Below are 24,798 nucleotides of genomic sequence, written 5' to 3'. Positions count from 1 at the left end.
GGTCTTTTCTACAGAACTGCTGCGTAGCCATTCAGTCCGTAGTCTGTAGCAGTGCATGGGATTCTTCTGTCCTAAGTGCAGGACTCTGCACTTGCCCTTGCTGAATCTCATTAGATTTCTTTTGGCTCATTCCTATAATTTGTCTAGGTCCCTCTGTATCCTATGTCTACCCTCCAGCGTATCTACCACTCCTCCCAGTTTAGTGTCATCTGCAAACTTGCTGAGGGTGCAATCCACACCATCCTCCAGATCATTAATGAAGATATTGAACAAAACCGGCCTCAGGACCAACCTTTGGGGCACTCCGCTTGATACCGGCTGCCAACTAGACATGGAGCCATTGATCACTACCCGTTGAGGCCGACGATTCAGCCAGCTTTCTACCCACCTTATATTCCCCCTTCGACCTATCTAGCGCCTCTTGGGGCGGTGCATTACCTAAGCAGATGGGAGGGATTCAGTGGAGCTGGTTTCCAAGGAGTCTCATAAGTATCAGGGCCGACTTCAGGCACCAGCCGAGCAAGCTGGTGCTTGGGGCAGCAGCTTGTAGGAGGCGGCATTCCGCCCAATCCTTGGGCGGCACGGCCGCTTTTTTTTGGTTGTTGTTCTGCTCCGGCCGCCCTGTAGGGGGCAGCGGCGTGGAGGATGGGAGCGCCCTGCAGCAAGCCCAGCAGGGCAGCCCATGTCCTTCCCTCCTCGCCAACCAGAGTGGTGCGGAGCCCTCCCGGCAGGGGGCATGGCGGGAGGGGCTGCGAGGCAGCGCCCCGCTGAAGCCCTGACCCCCTCCTTCTCTCTCTCCCCCCGCTCCCTCCCCCTCCCCCCGCTAGCCAGGGCACATCTGCAGGGCAGGGAGTCCCCCTGCACCCTGGCTCCGGCCGCACCATAGGTTTTTTTTTTTTTTTGCTTTGCGTCCAGAAATCCAGAGCTGGCCCTGTAAGTATAGTTGGCCTTGGCTTGACCCTTGGCTTTGGTTCCTGACTATTGACTATGGCTCAGACCCTAGCCAGGAGGCCTGTTACCCACTTCAACCACTACGCCTGAACCTGCTCCAACCATTAGGCTGGACTGCCCTCATCCTGGCTGGCTGACAACACTGAAGCACTACAGCGGCACAACTATGCTGCTGTAGCCTTTGATGTGTAGACAAGCCCGAACTTTCCCCCTTTTGTGAAAGTGGGGGAGAGTGAATATGCATTGGAGTTTTCTTTGTGCGCAGCATTTACTATACCACTCTACACCACCGAGGGTGACCAGACAGCAAATGTGAAAAATCGGGATGGGGCTGGGGGGTAATAGGAGCCTATATAAGTAAAAGATCCAAAAATCAGGACTGTCCCTATAAAATTGGGACATCTGGTCACCCTAAACAACCACTGGTTCAATTTCTAATGACTTCTATGGGGATCTTTGCAGAGACTTCAATGGGCAATGGATCAAGTCTTAAAAGCAGGTAAATCCATGGCTGGCTGTGACTAGAGTAAAGCTATCAGCTTATATAACACACATACCATATTCAGGTCTGCTGCAATTTTGAGTGTACAGAAGAAAATAAAATAAAAGAGAGAGAGAGAGAGAGAGAGAGAGAGAGAGAGAGAGAGAGAGAGAGAGACTAAACCCCCTGCTAGTAAGAGCTGAGAAAAACTAAATTCCTTGGTCCACAGAAAAAATAAAATCCTGGTTCTGGCACCAGAACTGTCTTAATTATGCTTTACACTTGACATCTGTTTCCTTATAATCTAAACCTCAGCTTCAAATCCTTGGAGCACAGAAATGAAATTGATTTAATGCTCCAAGTGTGTTTTGTTCCACAGCACAATGTGAATAAAATTTACAGTTCCTGGAGGTCAAAACCCACACATTGTAGCTGACTTCTTGTAAATCTTTTCGATAATTTTAGGATGGTTACTGTTATTTTTGTAACCTTTCTTTGAACCATAACTTCCTCATCAGGTACTTCACAACCTACCTTTGAGGCACAAAAATCCCAGAAACCAAACTATTCCTTTCAGGTCTTCTAAGTGCAAAGCACCAGACCAGCAATTTCCAGGATCATGCAATACTGCAGCCTTTAGCATTGGTTCTTTGGAGCTCATTCTTTATCATTTTTCATGCTAAATTGACATCATAAACCCCCAGGAGGTACGATCTACTTTCCAGTTTTACTGAGGGCACAAGGGCATACAAGCAATTGGCTACCAAATTCAGTTGAAACTTTGAATGTAAAGCCAAGTTACGATAACAACTATTACATTCATTATATAATATGGTCTGGACTGCAATCTAGACAGTGCAAGCTTTGCAGTCAGTCAATAGGCTGAACAAACAAAGTTACAGCACATGGAAAGTCAAGGGATGAAAAGCAGACCTGGCTAAAAAGCTGAAAACTATAAAACTTGGTAAGTACCAGGAGAGGAGAGTTAGCACCCCATGATTTACCACAAAGAGATGCCTCCTGCTGCTCTGAACCTATACAAAGTAAATATAAAGTAGGGCTGGTCACATATTTTCTATCAAAACTTTTCTTTGATGGACATTTTTGTTTTGTTTTGACAAAACAAATGTTTTTTTGGAAAGTGTGATTTCAAAAAATCTTCAGATTTGGACCCACATTTTTCTGTTTGGGGCAATTTTTGGCGGAAAACCAAAATTCTTCATTTTTCATGTTTTCAGTTTTTTGCCTCCAAAATTAGAAATGTTGAGCAGAAAAATAAACCTTCTGAGCAGCTCTAATTTGCAGTTTGCTAGGAAAGATATAGCTACCTGCTACATTGTAAGTAGTAAAATAAATAATGCTAATCAAATGTTCCCTCCTAGTACTTTAGTAAGCAGCATTTTTCTAAGGGGTCTCAATGACATCTGGAAGGGAAAAAGAAATGGGGAAAAGGGGGATGAGTGAGCGATTACATAAAGAAGATGTGGTCCCAAATTAGGGCAATCTTAGGCTGCCATAGCACATTTCTTACATCTGGTAGTGAAAGCCTGGGAGAAAAGGGTGAGTTGAATAGGTGGAATATTTGATGAAGGACCAAGGATGACCTGTTCCTTTAGAAATTAGGCAGCGGTAGAAATTAGATTCCCCCACCCAATCTTCTAATTTTTTATTATTTGAATTAGCCTAGCACCTATGACCCCTAGTCCTAGACCAGGACCAAGACAAACACAGAACTAAGAAACAGCCCCTGTCCCAAACAGTTTATAATCGAAGCATAAGACAACACATGGCTACAGACAGATGGGGCAGTACCAGGAATCAGTGACAATATTGGTCATCATGAGAGACAGTTGTCTCAGGAAACCAGCTGCCTAACCATGTGCCAGGCACTGTAGAACCACACAGAAAGACTGCCCTTGCCCTTAAGAGTTTACAATCTAAATAGACAAGATAAATAGAAATCAATATACAAGTCAAATTAAGAGGGATACACACCGACAGACTGGTCTCCAAATTCTGCACTCAGTTACTTCAAAGTTGCTCATCATAGACCAGACTAAGAGCCTCATACTCACAGAGGTGAGCAGTTACTTACACAAAGAGCCTATTGAATTAAATGGTGCCACTCATATGAATGTTCACCGGAATTAGTAAGGGACTCACCATTCGGCCCTAAGTGGATTATTTGCAGACTTGGAGGACTTTAGCTGCATTGTGCCATAAATTTTATTTCAACTGTTTATTATAGGAAGGACTGCCTATCATTAAGGCTACACAACACATCTCAATAGTAGACCCTTTTTCAGGTGTTTATAACTTTGCCAAACTTTAATCATTTGCACTGAAATTTTCCATGCTGGGTGTCTGCCTCAGGATGATGTTTTGGGAAAATGTTCAGCCAAAATGGTTCAGGACTTTCTGAGACTGAGGCTGTGCAAAATTACATTGTTTAGCCCACGTTAAAGAATTCTGGTGACTTTTCTTTGAACAACTCTAGCACCCCCATACTGTGGAACAGGAAGTTAAAAATTTGACAGTTGGGGGATGTGGTGGCCTTTTTGTCAGGCATATGCCTTGTGCCCTCCCTGTGAAAATCTGTCCAAATTTTGGCAAGTTATAAGCCTTTGGCAAATTGTAATTCACACATGCTCAGTAGAGACATCTAGATTTTAGCACCTAAATTCTCAGAGATTCCATGTGCACTGAGCATGCCTCAGATGAGGTCTGAGCAGGACCCTCTCTGCAATTGTTGTGCTGGACTTCTGTGGGCTGGAGCAGGGGCTGGGCACTAGAACTCAGAGCAGGGTGCCTGTGTCTTTTGTGCTCTCAAAGCTCCCCTTGCTGGGCTCAGGTTGTGTGGGGAATCTGCCTTATTCAAATGTAAAGGGGGAAAGAGCCAGACCTCCACTTGAGGTGTGGCAAGCAGATAGGGGAGGGAGTCTGGGGGGATGATGCAGAATCTAGGGCTGGAGGCTGGTTGGGAGAGAGGAGCACCAGGAATTAGGGTGGAGGGGAGACGGGGATGGCTGGGCATGGAGACTGGGACTGAGAATCATTGGGGTCAGAAGGAGAAAAGACAAGAGACAGTTTCAGTGGGGAGAAGTGGGAATGGCTGGGTAAAGAGTCTGGGACAAGGAGCTGTGGGTGAGGGAGCTTGGGGATGGTGGGACTGGTAGCAAGTGGGGACAGGGAATGAAAGTAGGGTGGGAGTGACTGGAAGACAGGGTTAAGGCACGAGATAGATTGGCTAAGGGACCAGGAGAAGGGAATTGGGAATAGCAGGGCAATGTGAGATGTGAGACTAGGATTTGCTGGTCAAGAAGTCTGAGATTGGAATGAGAAGCCTGCAGAGGGAGACTGGGTCTAGTTAAGTGAGGAGAATGGGATGAAATGGGGAGCCAAGGGTTGGGGAGAGAAAGGACTGGGACAAGGACAGGTTGGAGGGAAAGGGGCAGAAGCAGTCAAGTTTGGAATGAATGGACAGAAGACTTTGTGCCCACTAGATCACATTCCCTTCCAGAATCTGGATTGGAATTTAAAATTCCTGAGTCTCGCCATTCCTCTGCTATCAGCAAATTTTTGTGAAACCTGCTGGAGAAGTGTCCCATCTCCCTCTAGGATTATAACCTACTGTCGTTATAATTTACTCCTTGAACTCAAGTGGCAGAGGTTTGTATGGTGGATCTAAAGGTTCAAATCCTGTTGATGACCCACGCGGGTGTCAATATGATGCTACATGATGGAATTTCTGGTTTTTCTGTTTGCTTTTTTAAAAAATCTGGGAAATTACACACAAAATATTACATTAAAAGAACATTAAGGTTGCAAAGTCAAACACTTCAAAAATTAGGAAAGACCAGAATTACGGTTGTCTTAATTCAGTCTTCTTGGGTGTATGCATTATGATACAGACTTTAATTACATGGTCAGATTCTATTTTTTTCACAGGACTCCACCCTCATTCAATGCACAAGATAGACTTGCTCCGGTGTATAATGAAAGAGACTTGGTCATAGGATCCCTGATTCATTTGCTCCAGAAGTTGAAAGGTGAATAGTGACTGAGCCAGGGGCTTTAAGGAGAAGAATGATTATCGCATGGTGAAGGCAGCTGAACGCTGCCTGGAGAACAGGATTCTGTCTCTGCTATAGAGTTTGCATGTGATGCTGCACAAAATGCTTATACCAAACTTTTCATTGGTGAACACTAATTGTGTGTTCCTTGTTTTCTAGTTGCTGAGTTTGAGACCCTGTGCAGAAGTGCTGACCTGCACAACTACAAGTGGAATCAATGGGAGCAGCTCTTTGAACATATAGAGTGGTTTATAACTCAAAGGGCTCTGAAGAATCAGATTGTAGGCATCTCACATTGGGCACCCACAGTTAGTGGATATTTTTCACTTTAAGTCTCCCTGAGCCTCTATTTCCCTTCCTAAAATGGCTCTACAGTCTAGATTCGTTTCACTGTAGACCAATTTCTATTTTATCCACCTGAGATATTGTCATGTATTCAAGTGAAGTGAAAGCAGTTTTAGAGATGTTTTCACCCTTGAGAAACTAAACCAGAAAGATTATTGAAAGGGAAACATTCAGAAAGATCTTGGGGGCGGAGGGGAGGGAACATATCATTCTAGGTGATATGTGGAACCACTTTAAGGGCAAATTCTCAGTGGACCTCCTTAATAGTCCTTGTCATATATGCATGCACATCAAGTTTGAGTGCAGAATGCATGAGCTTACAGATTGTTGTAGCATAATTAAGGAGGCCCACTGAAAATTTGATCTTAATGATTTGAAAGAAGCTCTCTTTTCAGCCAGACTGAGTTTTTTTCTCTTTATACTGACTCCCTCTTTTAGCCTTACAAGCTTGGCGTACATTTTATTCTGTTTGAACAGCCTTTGTTTACCAGGCAGATTGTCTAAATTCTTTCAGAGTGGTTCTACCCTCATTTCCTCAAATTTAATTTTTCAGAGCCGGGCAACTCCCTATAAACATATTTTATTCTACTACTGTACATCTAGACAGTAAGCAGTTAAAGCCTGGAGAAAGTGACAAAGTTTTATTTTCTCCAAATAAAACTACACTATAATATTTGATCTTTTCTGGGCTCATTTTCATTGGTTTGCCATAAACAAAACAAAAAGACCTAGTTTTAGCTCTCAGTTAATCTTCCCTATCATTACTCTATCCCTCCAGCTATTATTCCTCTTGTGATCTGCCTTTTATAGAGATCCCCTTTTGTTTTATACAGAAACTTTTAGCTTAAATCATCATGACTGAAATACCTGAGATAGGCATAGAAACACTGATGTGCTAGAAACTGAATCGTAACTCTCAAGGGTGTACTCTGATCTGTTATATATCCTTAGAAAACCCCATCAGGTATGGAATGTCATCCCAACTTTTGAATTTTAATATAGACAGAGTTGGAGTACTTAATGTAATACCAGAGAAGTTTTGTTAGAAAAAATGAAAAATAGCTCAATAGTCATTGAATGGCTTCCAAATGAAATATTAGACCCCCACAAAAAAGTTCTGATTTACAATAGTAGGCAATGTTTTCTAGTGGTTAGACCAAGGCATTAAGATATGGGAATATGGGAATAGTCCAAGACTATTGGTACACACCAAAATCAGATTAAAAAAGGCCTCCAAAATTTAATCATAATTTTAGTATTTTCCTTTTCAGACAGTATCACTCTGACTTCCTCATGCATTATGCTTCCCCCAGAATATGAATCTCTGTAGACTGTGTCAATCATTAAAATTATTCTCCCCACATACACACACGGTTTAAAATATCTGCTATGCTTTACATTAAATTAAGTTGCTTGAGTTATTTTTCATACTTTGTCCAAATATGAAAGACAATATAGATTTCATAGCTTTAGCAAATGGAAAGCCTTTGACCAGACCTTTAACTTTAATATTTCTTTAAATATTTCTGCATGAAACATTGATTTTATTGCCCATTTCCCTGTTTGTTTCACATATTTGTTACATCTCATCTTAAACTAAGGCGCTGAGCCTACAAACCGTTATGCATATGCCTCGATGTGTTAGTAATACCATTGAATTCAATGGGACTGCTTGCATACTTAAAGTTAAACATGTGCAGAAGTGGCTACAGGATCAGGAGGTAGGAGTGTAAACTCATTAGGGAAGGGACTGCCTTTTGCCATGTTTCTGTACAGCTCCTAGCACAATGGTGTCCCAAATTGGTTGTGGAATCTAGCAGCAAAATTTTCAAGAAGTGTCTAAGTGACTTAGAGTACGTCTACATTTCAAGCGGGGGGTGAGGAAACGGAAGAGGAGTTGTGTGTGTGATTCCCTGCTTGAAGAGACATACCTGTGCTAGTTCTGATTGAGCTAGTGTACTAAAAGTACAGCGTTGCTGCAGCAGCACGAGTACATGTCTATGGGCTCACATGGGCATGTACTCAGGGAGCTAGCCCCTCCTGTCACGGCTACACTTTATTTTTAGCATGCTAGCTCAATCAGAGCTAGCGTGGGTATGTCTCCCTGGGTTGGAATTTACCCCTCAGGGCATGTCTACTCTGCAAATTAAGGTGTAATTGTAGCATGGCTATGATAACTTTAATCTAGCTAGTGTGGGTCACAATAGCAGTGAAGATGCAACAACACAGATTCTGGCTTGGGTCAGCTACCCAAGTACATACCCAGAGTCCCTGGTGGGGATGGCTACCATGTACTGAATCTGTGCTGCTACATCTTAACTATTAATATTTTCTGCACTAGCTAGATTAAAGCTAGCAAGATATGCCTACCTGTGCTACAATTACACTTTGATTTGTGGTTTTGAAGTACCTTAAGTCAATTTTCAAAAGTGAGCTAGGCACTCGGGGCCAGATTTTCAAAGGCATTTACATGCCTAAAGATGCAGATAGGTGTCTAATGGGATTTCCAGAAGTGCCTAAGCAGGTTAGGCACCAATGGGAATTAGGCACTTACCTGCTTAGGTACTTCTGAAAATCCCATTAGGTACCTATCAATCTTCAAACACTTAAATACCTTTCAAAATCTGCCTCAAGTGACTTTTGAAAATAGGACTTAGGTGCATTTGAAAATTTTATCCCAGCTGCTATTGTAACATAATACAAATAAGTGACACTAACACATTCTCTGGTATGTGGGTTTGTGTTGTTCTGAGAATTAACAGGAATTTGGGCCTTCTCTAGAGCTTGTACAAGAAACATAAATGGAATTTTTCTCCAGCAGTGACTAATGACATTCACATTGTCCATTTCACAAGACAGGCTACTACTGTGATATTTTTAACATGCTGAAGTAGTAGAGTGGGGGCAGATTTGTCAAAGCTACTTATTTTAGTAGGGTGACATTTATCATGAACAGGTTAGCAAATGGCTAGAATTCCTGTTTAAACACAGAAAACTTGAACTGCTTCATTAAACATCCCAGTAGAGATAAAAGGAGGGTATACAATTCATTTAATTAAACCTCAATTATGATTTCTACTATTGTTTCTCAGTAGCTTTGGTCAGATCAGTATGGTGTTTATCTAAAAAAAGAACCAGTTTGAATTGAGAGAAGGAAGAAAACGTACCTATTGATTCTTGATTTTGCCTATGATTTAGTAATTTTAATGTGTTTCTAAATTACTACTCAGAACTCTTAGGCACAGATATTGAGCTGCAGACAAGGAACGCCCAGCACAGACCATAGGGGAGTTTGTGTGCGCACACACACAAAGATGGTTAAAGTTCCATTTGCCTGCCACAGATCCCGGGCCACCTGAGCACCACACATGCCCCCCTGGCATAAGTTAGGGCAGTAGAAAGTCTGCTCTAACTCTTACCAGCTGCTAGACTATGGCAGACAAGGCTTATCAAGCCACGGCCATGTCCTCTTTTCCACAGCCATTCCCCCTAGGCTGGCCACAGAGAGCAGAGTGATGTAGAAGCTGTCCAGACAAATTGAAGCCACCCATGAATTCACTTACAAGGGGAAATCTTCCTCTGACTAGATGCACCTGACTTAGTGTTGCTTTACACCAGCAGAATGGTACAAAGCAGCCATAGCTAGGTTAAGAACAGCTAAGGTCTGGTCTACACTATGAGTTTAATTTGAATTTAGCAGCGTTAAATCGAATTAACCCTGCACCCGTCCACACAACGAAGCCATTTCTTTCGAAATAAAGGGCTCTTTAAATCGATTTCTATACTCCTCCCCGACAAGCGGAGTAGCGCCGAAATCAATCTTGTCATTTCAAATTAGGGTTAGTGTGGCCGCAATTCGATGGTATTGGCCTCCGGGAGCCAGGGCCGGCTTTAGACCGATTCGGCCGATTCCCCTGAATGGGGCCCCGCGCCTAGAGGGCCCTGCACAGCTGTCCATCCGGCCCACGGCCCACTTACCCTTCCTCCCCTGAACGCTCCACCCACCTTCTCCTCCCCGCGAATCAGATGTTCGCGGGAAGCCTGAAACAAGCAGCAGGCAGGAGGTAAGCAGGGGGGTGGAGGAGAGTTCCAGGGGGGCTCAGTGAGGCCCAGGTCGAGTGCGCGGCTCCCTCCGGCCTGGCCCCGGCCGAACACCCCCAGCCCGGTCCCGGCCAAGTGGCTCTGGCCCGGCCTGGCTCGGGCCCTGCGGCGCCGGTCTCGGTCCCGGCTGAGCGGCTCCGGCCCGGACCCGGACCCAGAACCGGCTGAGCGGCTCCGGCCTGGCTCGAGCCCCACGGTGCCGGCCCTGGCCAAGTGGCGCCGGCCCGGCCCGAGAGGCTCCGGCCGGCTCAGTTCGGGCCCTGTGGCGCCGGCCTGGCCCGAGAGGCTCCGGCCCGGCCCCGGGCCCAGCCCCGGCCCAGACGTGGACCTGGCTGAGTGGCTTGGGCCCTGCGGCGCCGGCCCCAGCCAAGTGGCGCCGGCCTGGCCTGAGAGGCTCTGGCCCGGCCCCGCGGCCCCGGGCCCGGACGTGGACCTGGCCGAGCGGCTCTGGCCCGGCTCAGCTCGGGCCCTGCGGCGCCGGCGCCAGCGCGGAGCGAGAGGCTCCGGCCTGGCCCAGCGGCTCCGGCCCAGGCCCAGACCGAGCGGACCCAGCCCAGACCCGGACCCAGGCCCAGACCCGGACCCAGGCCCGGGCCGAGCGGACCCGGCCCTGGACCCAGCCCGGACCGAGTGGACCAGGCCCAGACCCGGACCCGGCCGAGCGGCTCCAGGCAGCGCGGTTAGGGGGCAGGTGTTGGAAGAGAACAGGGGAGTTCGGAGGGTTGTGGGGGGGGGGTGGATAGGGGTTGGGGCGGTCAGAGGGCAGGGAACAGGGGGATTGAATGGGGGCAAGGGTCCTGGGGGGGCAGTCAGGAAGGAGCAGGGGTTGGGTTGGGCGGTGGGGGGCAGTCAGGGGCAGGGGTTCCAGGGGCAGTCGGGGACAGAGAGAAGGGGTGGTTGGATGGGGCAGGGGTCCCAGTGGGCCATCAGGAATGAGAGGAAGGGTTGGATGGGGTGGCAGGGGACAGTAGGGGACAGGGAAGGGGGGTGGATGGGGCAGGGGTCCCGGGGTGTGTGTCAATAACTTTAGGTAGGCTTAGCATGCATCCACATACATTATGCAATGTATGTAATTTATAATTTTATTATTTATATAGTTATGGAAAGTAAATAATACATGGAAGAAATGAAAGGTGTTTTTTACGTTTTTTTTTTTTTTTTTTTTTTTTTAAAGTAATCCCTGTCGGGGCCCCGCCGAAAATGTTCGAATTGGGCCCCACACTTCCTAAAGCCAGCCCTGCCGGGAGCTATCCCACAGTGCACCATTGTGACTGCTCTGGACAGCAATCTGAACTCAGATGCACTGGCCAGGTAGACAGGAAAAACTCCGCTAACATTTGAATTTCATTTCCTGTTTGCCCAGCACAGGAGAGAATAGGTGACCACAGAGAGCTCATCAGCACAGGTAACCATGCAAGCCGATAATCGAAAAAGAGCACCAGCATGGACCGTACGAGAGGTGCTGGATCTGATCGTTATATGGGGAGAGGATTCAGTGCTAGCAGAACTTCGTTCGAAAAGACGAAATGCCAAAACTTTTGAAAAAAATCTCCCAGGGCATGATGGAGAGAGGCCACAATAGGGACTCAGATCAGTGCTGCGTGAAAGTCAAGGAGCTCAGACAAGCCTATCAAAAAACAAAGGAGGCAAACGGTCACTCCGGGTCAGAGCCGCAGACATGCCGCTTCTACGCTGAGCTGCATGCAATTCTGGGGGGGCCGCCACCACTATCCCACCTCTGACTGTGGATTCCGAGGCGGGGGTAATCTCATCAGCCACACCTGAGGATTCTGCAGATGGGGAAGAGGAGGAGGAGGATGAGCTTGTGGAGAGCACACTGCACTCCATTCTCCCCAACAGCCAGGATCTTTTTCTCAGCCTGACTGAAGTACCCTCCCAAGCCTCCCACGCCAGTACCCAAGACCATGACCCCATGGAAGGGACCTCAGGTGAGTTTACCTTTTAAAATATAAAACATGGTTTAAAAGCAAGTGTTTTTTAATGATTAATTTGCCCTGAGGACTTGGGATGCATTCGCGGCCAGTACAGCTACTGGAAAAGTCTGTTAACGTGTCTGGGGATGGAGCGGAAATCCTCCAGGGACATCTCCATGAAGCTCTCCTGGAGGTACTCCAAAAGTCTTTGCAGAAGGTTTCTGGGGAGGGCAGCCTTATTCCGTCCTCCATGGTAGGACACTTTACCACGCCATGCTAGTAGCAAGTAATCTGGTATCATTGCATGACAAAGCCTGGCAGCGTATGGTCCTGGTGTTTGCTGGCATTCAAGCAACATCCATTCTTTATCTCGCTGTGTAATCTTCAGGAGAGTGATATCACTCATGGTAACCTGGTTGAAATACGGGAATTTAATTAAGGGGACAGAGGTGGCCCTTCCTACTGGGCTGTTTGCCTGTGGCTGAAAAGAAATCCTTCCCTGTAGTAGGCCAAGTGCGGGGGGAGGGGAGGGGAAGAGAGGTATTGGCGCTGAGCTTTTCACGTGTGGCTAGCAGGGATCTTCCCTGATACCAGCCACGCGGTGGGGGGAGGGATAAAGCAATCATCCCAGAGAATTGGATGGGGGGGAGGGGGGGTTAGTTTGGAAAACTGCAGCACTCAACGAGCTTTGCTTGGTATGTGGGAAAGGAGGGCGCAGAAGCCAAAAGACAATGGCTTACCATGGCCGCACGCAAGCCGAATTCTGTTGCCCGGACCTGCATCTGTGATCTCTAGCAGCAAACCCACAGGCACTCAATATTAAGAGGCAAAATGCGACCTTGCACAGAAATCACATGTGCTATGTAATGTGAATAGTGTTGTTCACCGTGAAAGAGTATAAGCATTGTTCTGTAAAATTTATCTTTTTAAAAAATTCTCTCCTTTTTTCCCTTCCTCCAGCAGCTGCAAATTTTTCAAGCCTCCCTCCTCCGTCCCGAAGGCTATCTCAGATAAGGCGTCGGAAAAAGAGGACGCGAGACGAGATGTTCGTGGAAATCATGGAATCCACCCGCAATGAAAGATCTCATCTGAATAAGTGGAAGGACACGGTTTCAAAGTATAGGAAAGATGCCAGTGAATGTGAGGACAGGAGGGACCAACGTGAGGACAGGAGGGACGCTCGAGATGAGAGGTGGAGGCAGGAAGATCAGAGGAGGCAGGATGCAACGCTGGGGCTGCTGTGTGAGCAAACAGACATGCTCCGACGTTTGGTGGAGCTTCAGGAATGGCAGCAGGATCACAGACTGCCACTGCAGCCCCTGTATAACCACCCTCCTCCCTCACCATGTTCCATAGCCTCCTCACCCAGATGTGTAAGAACGCGGGGGGGGGGGGGAGGCTCCGTGCACCCTCCCATTCCACCCCAGTGGACAGCCCAAGCAGAAGGCTGTCATTATTTTAACCTTTTTTTAGTGGCCTTTTCCTTCCCTCCGATCCTCCTCCCAAACCCTACCCAGGCTACCTTCTCAGTTCTCTCCCTCTTTTTATAATCAATTAATAAAGAATACATGATTTTTAAACAATAGTGACTTCATTTCCTTTGAAAGCAAGCTGTGATTGAAGGGGGAGGGTGGGTTGCCTACAGAGAATGAGTCAATAAAGGGGGCGGGTTTTCATCAAGGAGAAACAAACAGAACTTTCAGACGGTAGCCTGGCCAGTCATGAAACTGGTTTTCAAAGCTTCTCTGATGCACAGCGCTTCCTGGTGTGCTCTTCTAATCGCCCTGGTGTCTGGCTGCGCATAATCAGCAGACAGGCGATTTGCCTCAGCCTCCCACCCCGCCATAAAGGTCTCCCCCTTACTCTCACAGAGATTGTGGAGCACACAGCAAGCAGCAATAACAATGGGGATATTGGTTTGGCTGAGGTCTGAACGAGTCAGTAAAGTGCGCCAGGACCTTTTAAATGGCCAAATGCACATTCCACCACCATTCTGCACTTGCTCAGCTTGTAGTTGAACAGCTCCTGACTCCTGTCCAGGCTGCCTGTGTATGGCTTCATGAGCCATGGCATTAAGGGGTAGGCTGGGTCCCTAAGGATAACTATAGGCATTTCAACATCCCCAACGGTTATTTTCTGGTCCGGGAAGTAAGTCCCTTGCTGCAGCCGTTTAAACAGAGTAGTGTTCCTGAAGACGCGAGCGTCATGAACCCTTCCTGGCCAGCCCACGTTGATGTTGGTGAAACGTCCCCTGTGATCCACCAGTGCTTGCAGCACCATTGAAAAATTAAAAATTAATGGAGATATCCTAGAACTGGAAGGGACCTTGAAAGGTCATCAAGTCCAGCCCCCTGCCTTCGCTAGCAGGACCAAGTACTAATTTTGCCCCAGCTCCCTAAGTGGCCCCCTCAAGGATTGAACTCACAACCCTGGGTTTAGCAGGCCAATGCTCAAGCCACTGAGCTATCCCACCCCCCGCAAGTAACCCTTGTGGTTTATGTACGGGTACCCTGGTGCTCCGGTGCCAAGATAGGTATATGGGTTCCATCTATCGTCCCACCACAGTTAGGGAATCCCATTGCAGCAAAGCCATCCACTATGGCCTGCACATTTCCCAGAGTCACTACCTTTCGTAGCAGCAGCTCAATGATTGCTTTGGCTACTTGCATGACAGCAGCCCCCACAGTAGATTTGCCCACTCCAAATTGATTCTCAACTGACCGGTAGCTGTCTGGCATTGCAAGCTTCCACAGGGCTATCGCCACTCGCTTCTCAACTGTGAGGGCTGCTCTCATCCTGGTATTCTGGTGCTTCAGGGCAGGGGAAAGCAAGTCACAAAGTTCCATGAAAGTGCCCTTACGCATGCGAAAGTTTCGCAGCCACTGGGAATCGTCCCAGACCTGCAACACTATGCAGTTCCACCAGTCTGTGCTTGTTTCCCGGGCCCAGAATTGGCGTTCCATGGATAGAACCTGCCCCATCAACAACATGATCTCCAAAGTGCCGGGACCCATGGTTTGAGAGACGTCTGTGTCCGTGTTCATGTCCTCATCACTCTCGTCGACGCGCTGCCGTCGACGCCTTCTCCTTGCCTCATTTTTCTGGTCCTGGTTCAGCATAAACTGCACGATAATGCGCGAGGTGTTTACAATGTTCATGACTGCTGTCTTGAGCTGAGCGGGCGCCATGCTTGCTGTGGTATGGCGTTTGCTGTGTTCACCCAGGAAATAAGGCGCGAAACGGTTGTCTGCCATTGCTTTCATGGAGGGAGGGGTGAGGCTGTACCCAGAACAACCTGCGGCAATATTTTTTGCCCCATCAGGCGCTGGGATCTCAACCCAGAATTCCAATGGGCGGGGGAGACTGCGGGAACTATGGGATAGCTATGGGATAACTACCCACAGTGCAACGCTCCGGAAATAGACGCTAGCCCCGGTACATGGATGCACACCGCCGAATTAATGTGCTTACTGTGGCCGCATACATTCGACTTTATACAATGTTTCCAAAATTCGAATTCTGTAAATTCAGATTAATCCCGTAGTGTAGACATACCCTAAGAATCAAACATGCATGGATTATGTGCCTGGAAACTAGTTATTTATGTCATTATTAGAAAGTTGTATATACAGAGTGATTTAATCCTGTATAGAGGGACCATCAGGTCCTCAACATTTAGGCCACTGGGGTCTTGAGTGGATGCAGGACCATGCCTGAGTCCTCTTTATTGGTATGAATTTCTCCCAATATGAACTCAGCTAGAGCAAAAAGCGTGTCATCATGAGATTCATACTGCACTGCCTGCCTGACAGTGATTCAGAGAACAGCTCAATCTGTTCTTAACTGGAACAAAATGTTCAAAGAGTCAGACTGATTAAGATCTACACTATTAATTCAGAGCACACATTTCCCAAATAAAATACTTTTTTTTTTAAATTTGATTAAATAAATCTATTTTCCTTATACACAAATGCCAAACTCTATTAGGCATCTAACTATCAGGACTACATATCTCAAATGATTGAGGTTAAATATATGTTTGCTGGTCAGCCTGATGGCTTATTGACTGGTTTTCAAACCTACCCTCAGATTCCTACACAATGGATCAGCAGAGAAAAGGAATATCATTGAAGTTGCTTTCTTATACCTTACACCACCCCCAGATGTGCCTGTATGCACACATATTCACACTGAAATGTGCTACATCATGTCCATACACCCTGCAGTATCCAGGCTGAAAGCAGCAGTATCATGAAGATCTTCAGTTTCAGCTGAAAAATGTTTGTAGCTTGCTATTGGGGAATAAGGACTTTAAAATGGAGATATGTTGTCACTCAAAATAAAGGAGTGAGTGAAAGCCCAACACTCGTCTTTGGGCCATTCCAATAGTTATCAGGTTGGTGATCTTGCTTCATGTCCCATTTTTGGGCAGGGTCAGAATGAGTAAGGGGCAGATCAAACTTGAGTCGTTTATAGCTAATACATGAAAAATACCATCCCAGAAGAGCCAAATAATAATCTTAGCAGAAAAAGCACGTATAATAAGATTGCTTGGGATGGGAAAATGGATGGCTTATCGAGCAGGGTATCACCATGTGATATGAATGGAGTAGGGTCAATAAATTACTGAAAAATCATTTGTTTGATGAATTTCTTCAAATTCGCTGCAAATGGATTGTCGTTTTCTGAATTTGTTTCCTATTCAAAATGATTCATCAAGCTGCTGATAGATACTGGGTAATATTTGCAATTAGTTCTTAGGCTGTACTATGTCGGCAAACAGAATGTGAAATCCAACCTGGTTTGATCAGATGCAGGTTGTGGTATGTTTCCGTATCCTGACTGCATGAACACTGTAAAAACTATCAGCATGCTGGTCAGAAAACTCATAATTACAAAGTCAAAATTTACTTTCACAACTGGCAAAAGGATCATAGAACAAAGTCCAATATTGCCAATCCACTGTAGCACTAGTCTTCTGTATTTTAAAGTGACAAACTTTTTTCCACCTATGTTCATAAAAATATCAAATTACTGGCTGCCATATTCTGGAAGGTCATCCAGAGCAGTGAGGGGTTGTGTCATCACCTGCCTTGGTGCCTTAAAATTCTCTGCTGCTGTAGCAACCCTGTCTGGATGCTCCCAGCCAGCATACAAGCATGCACTGAGTGTTAGTGATAAGCAACCCTGGACCAGGAGTTCCGACTCAGCAGCTTGCTTGTTACCCCACAACCACACTCTGGCCTCCACCAGTCTTGGTTACACCTGGAAAGATGATTCCCATCATCCCCCAGTCCCGAATTTTCCCACAATCATGTGCTGTACAAAGTCCAGCCCTCTCCAGGACCATTCAGAGGAATAATAAGGTTCGTTTGCTCCTCTAACGGGACAAACTGCATAGTTATTACTTTAACTGGAGTTAACTAGCACTTCAGTTCAAACACAGCACTGGGTTGGTTTAGAAGATTAAAAGTAAAAACAGTTTATTAACAAAAGGAAATGGGATTTAAGGGAGTTCAAGTATAGAGGATAGAGTTAGAAATGGATACAAGCAAATAAAAGTGAAAAATGCTTTCTAGACACTAAACCTTGATAAAACTACAATCTTGGTTCAAGGTAAGATTTTTTTACCACACTTCCTTCCTGCGAGATGGCTGACCACCTTCTAGGTCAGGACCTCCCACAAAGTCCAGAGTACTTGGTTCCATTGTCTTCTTAGGTGAAAGATAACTTGGGGTTGTTTGCCCCTCTCTTTTATAGTCCAGTAAACTTTTAAATGGATTCTTCTGAAGATTACCCCCAAAGTAAAGTTCATTCAAGCTGTGAGGAAGGCGCCATGGAGTCTGAAGGTGAAGGAAGTTCCATGCTGGTTTCTTCCCTTGCTGGTGTTTGCTAAAAGGCAAATTGACCTGCTCCTGCAATCTCCTCCCCATGCTGTGATGCTGATTCGTTATCTCCTCCCCTAATCAGCTTGATGGCTTAGTTTACCTTTTATGTAAATATATTTCCATTGTCTCTTAATGAATCTTGGAAGTATCTTCAAGGTGGATGCACCACATTCCTTTGTCTAGGGTGGGGTAACTTCAGCCCTGCCTGGCAGACATACTTTAAGAACATAATTCCCAATATTTTTGTAATTTTGAATTTCTCCTCTGTACTTACACCGTGCAATAATATTAACGATCTGTATGTTATTAGCTTTTTATTCATATTGTACATGACACTTTTAAATACTGGTTATGACATTAATGAATTGGGGCACACTGAAATGGTCAGGCCAGTTGAAACTCACTACCTGATACCATTGAGACCCTTGCCCTCTTGCATTGGGATGCTGTTAGGGTCACACTGGCCTAAGGATGGAGTTGATAACAGTGGATATTGTATAGAACTATTCCTTTCACTATGAGCTTTCCGAATGCCAATTATTTTAACAAGATACTTTGTTTGGTATTAATACAGATTAATACTTTTTTGTTTCTGTAGCTATTATATATCATAAGCAAACTTTACCTAATGGGTTGCTTAGACACTGATAGAAATAAGTGAGACATTAATTAGAAATAACTGGCCAATTATATACAGAAATACTCTTGAAACTGTGACTTGAATATGATCTAGTTAAGCTTCACAAAAAAATTACTGTTTAGTTCCTTCTTATGTTATGCAGCTGGTTGAATATAATTAGTGACAATTAAAATAAAGTGATAATTATTTTGTTTACCTTAGACACGGGAACAGTCTGTAGTTTCTTGTGGCTTCAAAGGAAGTGGTATGGAACATTCGGCCTCTAAAGTGAAAAGAGTGGATTTGGGTTTATTTCCTGGTTTTGTGAAAAGAAGGAATATTTCAACAGTGCATCTTTGCTTGTTTTCATTTTTTTTTCAAAAACTATGATTTGGCATCAGAGGAAAGTCTTATGGAAGAGCCACAAAATAAAGAAACATTTTCCACAAACTCACTTACCTAACCCCAGTGGGACTAGGGCCACAGTAATTACAGAGCTAGCTGAAATTTTTCTTACCAAAGTTTTCCATCAGAAAAATTCCATTTAATTTAAATCTTCCACAAGAATGTGTTACTTTCAACAATATTTTGTTAAAAATAAAATGCATTGATCAAATCAAAGTGTTCTGTTTTGATATTTTCAGAATGGAATATTTTAGTTTTTCATTTGAAAATACGTTTTTGTTTGGAAGTTTATCTTATATTATAAAAAATAAGAAGTCAAAAGCAAAACAAAACATTTTCAGTTGATTTTTTCCCCAAAAGTCTTATTGTATGGGAAATTTCCAAATTCTCGTTTTGCATTCCAATTTGGACCCAAAACAAAGTTTGAAATTATAGCATTTCCTGCAAAGTAGAAATTCCAGTTCTTTCACAGCCCTAGAAATAAAGTAAATACATGATGAAATTGTAGCAGATACTTAAGACCAAGACGATGAGAATGATATGAACATCATTTCACTTCTTTTGGAAGCACTCGTCACACACTCGATTAGAAAAATTACAGGAAAAGCGTCTGCTCAGGACCTGAGCTATCAAGCCAATACTTCTGCATTAAAAGAGCGAGAGAAAGCAATAATAAGCCTGTATCACTGTGAAATAATAGCAAAAAAGCATCCTCATCAGCTTTTAATAGGACTGTACTCAGCAAATAAATAGATTACAATGGCTCTCTCTCAGTCTTGATCCCTGATTTGAATCAGTCACATCTATAGAGAGACTCATGTTCTGCCTCCAATATACCCAGATATTTATAACTCCTGTTACTGTTTCATGCACTGAAAATTTGTCTGCACGGTTATCACTACAAAGGACATTGTCCTATCAAGACAGATTAATTCTAAAAGAAGAATCCCTTTTGTAGAGGATCAGGCCGTAATAGATGAAGAGGTTATGAATGTTCTGCCTCTCCTTGGGATGTCAAACAGCCATAATACACAAGTCAAACTCGAAAGGTAAATAAGGCACTTTCGTGTCTCAAAGGCCAGGATTACTGCAATACGCTTTATTTGAGTATATGCTTAAAAACCAATAACAGCTTGCGCTACTGTAGAACAGAGCAGCATGACTGCTCAAAGGGCTGCAAGAGTCAATGATTTCTATGTTCTAAGAATTGCACTAGCTGCCTCTTTTCCTGCTAGGGCACGTCAAGGCCCATTAGTCTTTAAAGCTGTAAGTAACAGCTGTTGCTCCTTACCTCATTATTGCAGGGGTGGGGGGGAACCAAAGCATTGAATGCTGAACTTAGGGGAAGCAGGATCAAGATTACTCAGAGATTTGGGGGCATGAAAGAGGCTGTGATTTCTCTCCCCAAACATGCCACTGAAGATTTTCTGAGGGCCATGGTGGGTGTGGAACAGAGTTGCAGGGTACTGTGGCAGTGCAGTTACTCTGAGCAAGTAAATTGTACTGACCAGGCCAAATTTCAGAAGCCAATGGGAGTCTGATATTGACTTCAGCATGACCAGGACCTGGCCCATTATCTTTAAGAAAGGTAATTTAAAAAACAAGAGAGTCATTTTCTACACTGAGATAAATTCCACACAGCTCCTACTGAAGCCATTTCAATATTTCAATAGAAATCCACAATCTTCCAGCAAAGCTTGGGGAATGACATCAACATTCATAAAGTTGCAGCAAAGTTATTTTTTAGAATCAGAAGGTGGGGGAGACATTTTGCACTAGCTGTTATCTCCAGCAATATTGGCTTTGCCTTGAAAATCTACCCTTAAAAAAGGGTTAAAAATCAGCAGCCTTTAGCTGTACTGCAATATGAAACTGCACTACTTCTTCAGGTGGGTAAAGCTTAGATGTTTCTCCTATTAGTAGCTACATATTTAGGGCTCATCTTTCTGCTCAGACTTGTGGAAATGGCTCTCACTGAATAAGTTGGAGTCATGTGCTACCAAGGGTGGAGCTAGTCCCTTCATGTAAAATGATAATAGAAAAATAAACCCAAACCTTTCTTTAACTTTGAATATTATCAGGTTAAAAAAGTAAAGTCCTTTGTGTTTTAAGTTCTCAAAACAAACAACTCACACGTATTTAATGAATTCTTAGCTTTATTGGCATAACACCATTGTCCAGCATAATCATTCAGAAAAAAAAAAGTCTTTTAATTAAGAGATCTGCTTTGGTACATTTTCACTTGTGCTGGTATTACGTTTCCTTTCCACTATATGTTTGCTCAGCTCTGCCCAGAGCATGCTCAACTGTTTGTACAGTAACAGAACTCCATTTCTCCAATAAAGATAAAGAGTGGCTAGAAATAGAAGAACTCAGCTGATAAAACTAACAATGGATATACAGGGCAGTTTTGCACTCAGGGGCAGCTCTATGTATTTTGCCGCCCTAAGCATGGCAGTCAGGCAGCCTTCAGTGGCATGTCTGGAGGAGGTCCGCCGGTCCCGCGCCTTCGGCGTACCCTTCGCTGAATTGCCGCCGAAGCCGCGGGACCGGCGGACCTCCCGCAGGCATGCCTCCAAAGGCGGCCTGACTGCCACCCTCACAGCGACCGGCAGGCCGCCCCCCACAGCTTGCCGCCCCAGGCATGCACTTGGAGCGCTGGTGTCTGGAGCTGCCGCTGTTTGCACTTAAAGGAGATTTTTGTGCAAAGTAGATTAGGACTGTCACTTTACTTCTTCACATGTGTGTATTGCACAGCACTGAAATGGAATACAAATAAATATGGTATGTAGCAAGACCTCTGCAGGTTAAACAAATGAAAACTTAGCCAACTTTTGTCTTATGCAAGGACTTGTTCCTATACAAGTACTTGCTCTGCTTTGACATTTAAATCTATAGCTAGATATTAGAAAACAGCAAAGCAGCTCTGGAATGATTTGGGGACTAGACTTCCAATCCCAAGGAATAAGGAGCACCGTGAGAAGGCTGCATGGGAAAGGAAAGATGGTCCAGTGGTTAAAATGCTAGCTTGATGTGAGACGGACCTAGATTCCGTTCCTGCTTTGCCACAAACATCATATATGATCTCTGGCCTGTTGTACAAAAGGAGTTAGGAATGATCCCGAGCACCACAGTGCCTAACTGTTAGGTGCCTGGAAAAGGGCTGTGATTCACGAAACCTGGAGTTAGGCACCTAAGCTCCTATGTAATGAATGGGGAGAAACAGGCACCTTAGAATGTGATGCCTAAGCCAACCTATGGGAGACGATGACAATACAGGTGTGTGCTAAACCCTGCTCCTCTCAGGGAGATTGGTGCCTATATCCAGTCTGTAGGGAGGTGAATATCTCTGCTTTTGATTCACAGCTGTGAACTTTCTTCAGAGTTTGGCTTTGTGCATAGATGCCTAAGAGGAAGAGGTGCCCCTCCCTTATAACTTTTGCCCCATGGTTAGAGCACTCACTTTGGATGCGGACGACCCAGGTTCAGTTCCCCACTCTCTGCCAGAGGGGGAAGAAAGGATTTGACCAGGGCCTGCCACCTCTCAGGAAAGTTCTCTAATCACTGATCTATGGACTATCCTGATGTGGGTACTCTCAGTCTCTCCTGTTGAAGCTGTTTCACTGTGGATAAAGAGTGACTGCAGCAGGGGTTTTGGAACCGGGGTCTCCCACCGTCCATGTCGGTGCCCAAACCACAGGACTCCAGTCATTCTCAGACTCTCTCTGGATCAATGACTGCTCCACAGTGGATAAATACTTAAATAGCCATTGTGCCAGAGAGTGAAAATGACTTTGTAGTCCAGTGATTAGAGCACTCTGCTGAGACGTGGGAGACCCCTGTTCATATTTTTTCCTCCCCCTCTTCCTGGGTCTCCCATCTCCCAGGCAAGTGTGCCAATCATGGGGATAAGAGCGATAAGGCAAGCAACACCACCACCTCTTCCCTCCTTGGACCTATCCTACACCCCTATATTGCACCTACTTAGTGAGATCCAGGCTGGGCAGCGTGCTTTTAGCACCATGTGGACATACCCTTTTAGGCATCAAGTGAGTTGAGGCACCTGCAGGTTTGGCAGATCATAGTTGAGACAAAGCAGGGACTTAGCCCCCTAAAACAGGGACTTAAGTACCTAATTCCTTTTGTGCATCCAGCCTCTGTGCCTCAGTTCCTCCTCTGTAAGAAGGAAATAATAGTACTTCAGGTGCTCAGATACCACGGTGACCATATAAATACCTAAGGTAACTTGGTAGGTTTTGTGCTAAACTCATCTTTCCTCCTCTGGCCCATCATAAGTAATACCAAGTTTCTGCCCTGAATTGTCACCTCTCAGTGATGATGGAAAATCCTGATTTGCTGTTAATACTGTGACATTGCTACTGGCCTTCTTTGTGGGGATGGTGACGCTTTCTGGAGTGAAGTCACAGACTACATGCGACAATCCAATCCTGCAGGCTTTATCAGTGAGATTGATTTTACTGACATCAGTGGATTTACTCAGAGAAAGGTTACAGCAATCTATCTGGATCTTACTTTGCCTTCATTAAAAACACAACAGTGTATTACAATGAGGACACAAAACACTATTATGAACACCACTATGTTTGGGAGCATGACTGTAGAATATAAGGGTGATTTCATGTGAGTAAGAGCATGGGAATCTGGCTCTGAAAAGTTTAAGTAAGATGTTCTCTTATTTTGTAATAACAAAGGTACACCTCTACCCCAATATAACACAACCGATATAACACGAATTCGGATATAACGCGGTAAAGCAGAGCTCCCGGGGGCGGGGCTGCGCACTCCGGTGGATCAAAGCAAGTTTGATATAAAGCGGTTTCACCTATAACGCAGTAAGATTTTTTGGCTCCCGAGGACAGCATTATATTGAGGTAGAGGTGTATTTTTAAAGACTATGCTTCAATGCAATAATGCAGCGACTTAAGACAAAAATAACCAGTGCATCTGAAATCAAGGATATTCTCAGTAACTTACACTCTACTTTTTTTGTTTTCACAATAGTTGAGCTACGGATAGAATACCAGCACTAGCTTTCCATTTTGTAGCTTTTAGAAATTTTTGTTAATCGAATCTCAATGCAATTTTTTGTATGCACTGCTTCTTAGCACCTAATATTGCATATTGTTAAATATATATGTCCCTGGTATCTCTGATCTATAAGCACTAGCTCATATTTAGTAGAACGAATGTTGAGATTACCATGTAAGGGCATTGGAAACTCAATCTGCTCTACTTGCTATACAGCTGAAAGCAACCTTAAGTTGCTACATGTGTTCTTGCTACTGACCCTTAGAAACTCACCTCTCACACAAAGAGCAACTGCTCTGCTAAGATAATGATCTGCCATTGGTGTTTTGTTCAGTCTTCTGCTAAGACTTACCTTAGCTTTTGAATAATAACTTCACACTGTTGAACCCTTTACATGGAAAATATTTTTTAAAACATGTAATGTCTTTATATATGTTTCACATGTGTATCTCATTAGAATTTATGAGATCGTCTGGTCTTAACAAGATTTTATTTAAAAAAAAAAAAAAAAAAAGCTAACACAAACACCTCTGAGAAAGGAGCAAGCAGCCTGATTGCTTTTTCAAGTGTTTCTGATTCTTTTTATTTGCATGGCGGGGAAAAAATGTGTTGTGGAAAAAAAAAAAAACATGTTCAAGATCCACTGTTCTAGGTAAAGCCATAGTACAGTAGCGGATTTATTCTCCTTGAGCAAAAGAATTGAGCATACTAGTATTCACAACCCCAAAAATTCAAAACTCAGAAATTCCCATAGCCTTTGAGGCTTGCCTCAAAAATTCTCGAGTGGCTTAAAAATATGCAATTTTAAAACCAATAAACTATGTTCCTTCTATTCGTCTTCTCTTTGCTGAGCCTTTAGGGTGCCCTCTGGTCACTTTTTTCAAGCTTTGTCCTACAACTTACTTTTTTTACATAATGAAAGTCAAGAGTCTTCCATCATCACATGAATTCC

At 44.6% G+C, this 24,798-nt stretch overlaps 1 long non-coding RNA gene across 2 annotated transcripts in view; it reads right to left on the bottom strand.

Moving 5' to 3' along the window:
• LOC122173549 (uncharacterized) overlaps positions 1–24,798 on the bottom strand; it is a 210,019-nt gene that overhangs the window by 84,561 nt on the left and 100,660 nt on the right. For both annotated transcript variants that reach the window (XR_010599417.1, XR_006174093.2), the window contains one exon: positions 18,610–18,675. This is a non-coding gene — a long non-coding RNA (uncharacterized LOC122173549). The remainder of the gene's footprint in view (positions 1–18,609; positions 18,676–24,798) is intronic.

The sequence above is a fragment of the Chrysemys picta genome, chromosome 3 (genome assembly GCF_011386835.1).
Source record: "Chrysemys picta bellii isolate R12L10 chromosome 3, ASM1138683v2, whole genome shotgun sequence".
Taxonomy (NCBI): domain Eukaryota; kingdom Metazoa; phylum Chordata; order Testudines; family Emydidae; genus Chrysemys; species Chrysemys picta.
Note: the sequence above shows the minus strand (reverse complement) of the source record. Positions and strands in the feature narration are given on the sequence as shown.